At 31.3% G+C, this 1,691-nt stretch overlaps 1 protein-coding gene across 1 annotated transcript in view; it reads left to right on the top strand.

Annotated features, from left to right (window-relative positions):
* The window catches only part of LOC106465324 (signal recognition particle 54 kDa protein), a 39,025-nt gene that overhangs the window by 31,964 nt on the left and 5,370 nt on the right, over positions 1-1,691 (top strand). The window lies entirely within an intron of this gene.

Below are 1,691 nucleotides of genomic sequence, written 5' to 3'. Positions count from 1 at the left end.
GTTAGTATGACCATCCAGTGTTTCATATAATGATTTTAATTTGTTTGGTAATAAATAAATAAATGCAATAACTAGGGTATTTTTTTTTTTTGTTTGACAAATGTTTTAACCAATTCACTGCAGCTGGTACACATGGATTCCTGATTTTAAACTTCCTATGTGAGGTGCTGGATCAAAAATTTTTGTGTTAATGTTATCCATTGACATTCTACTATATGTTGACATACAGTAAGTCAGTTATTTCTGCCTTCTATGTGTCAGTTTCCTTCAAGATGTCAGAGACGCCTATGACAACATCTTGTTTCTGTTGGCAGTAGGTGCTTCCAATATTAGGGAAAATCCAAATTATTTTATAAGTTTACTAGATAGCATTGACTGATGGATTGATGCAGTGAACAGGAAAAAACATTAGAGACCATATATATACCAACCACAGTGGATGAGTTAAAATGTCATGTGATTGTTTCCAATCCAAGTTGTGAATGCTACGTACTCAGAGATTTTCAGGTCATAAATAGTCCCTGTGTGTTTTAGAACAGCAATAAACATTTTTAACATTGTTTAATTTTAAGATAAAAAATTCCAGGCCTATCTGTCAACATTATCACGTGGTTGCATTTAATTATAATGGCTGCAGTTGTTGCAAGTAAAAAAAATGATTTTTTTCTCCAGAAACAACTTTATCCATTTATTAAACATATCATTACATACAAATAAACATGTTGATAAATATAATAACAAAATTTAGAAACCTCACTAATACTTACTATTCTAGTCATGGTAAAGGAACATTTATTTAACAAAATTTTCTCAAACAATATGGATTTGTCAGTTTTTAAGCTGATTTGTTTTCTTTTCACAATAACTTCATATGGACTACTTCTTGAAGTTCTTAATTTCTAGTTCTGTGCTGTCATCAGATCCTGGTGATGATCTGTGCTAGTGCTGTAGCTTGAAATATTTTCTTGAAACTATTGCAAGTGGATGAAGTTTGATACATTATCCAGAATAAAAATGTATTACAAGTTGCCACACTGTATGGTAAACTGTAATGCTAATGATTGGGAGAAAAACAAAAAAAAGCTATTTTGTAAACAACTTTGAACACACATTAATTCACATATCCTATGATAAGTTGTAGTATTGATTTTGGGTGTGAGGAAACTGTTTTATCAAGCTGAATGATAGTTTTAACTACTTATCATCTATGGAAGGGTTTTCCCATTACCGTATCAATGTTTTGCCCACAACAGATCATGCACAAGGCACTTTAAATGGTGTGTGTGTGTGTGAGTGATATATATATATATATATCCATGTATAGTAATGGATAATATAATGTGTGTGTGTATATATATAGTTGTGTATAATATAGTGTTTTTATATAGTTATATATAATATAGTGTGTATAATTAGCTTAATTAGTTGAAATATTATGGTGGCTTTATTTGAACTCATTTTTACTTTAAGAAATTTAAGGGTAACTGCCTTCCCACAACTGGCTATAGACAGTGAAAGGCAGTAGAACCTGGGATGTTGTGGGTGTAAGCACTCAGCTTCGTAACCTTATTTGATTGATTTTTTTAAATTATTTTTCATGATGGCTGACTAGATTGACATTGGCGTATGGATTTTGTCTGATAGATGGGATATCCCCAACGCATTTGGGTGTTATTACCACAGACATTATC

The sequence above is a fragment of the Limulus polyphemus genome, unplaced genomic scaffold (assembly GCF_000517525.1).
Source record: "Limulus polyphemus unplaced genomic scaffold, Limulus_polyphemus-2.1.2 Scaffold1909, whole genome shotgun sequence".
NCBI classification, from domain to species: domain Eukaryota; kingdom Metazoa; phylum Arthropoda; class Merostomata; order Xiphosura; family Limulidae; genus Limulus; species Limulus polyphemus.
Note: the sequence above shows the minus strand (reverse complement) of the source record. Positions and strands in the feature narration are given on the sequence as shown.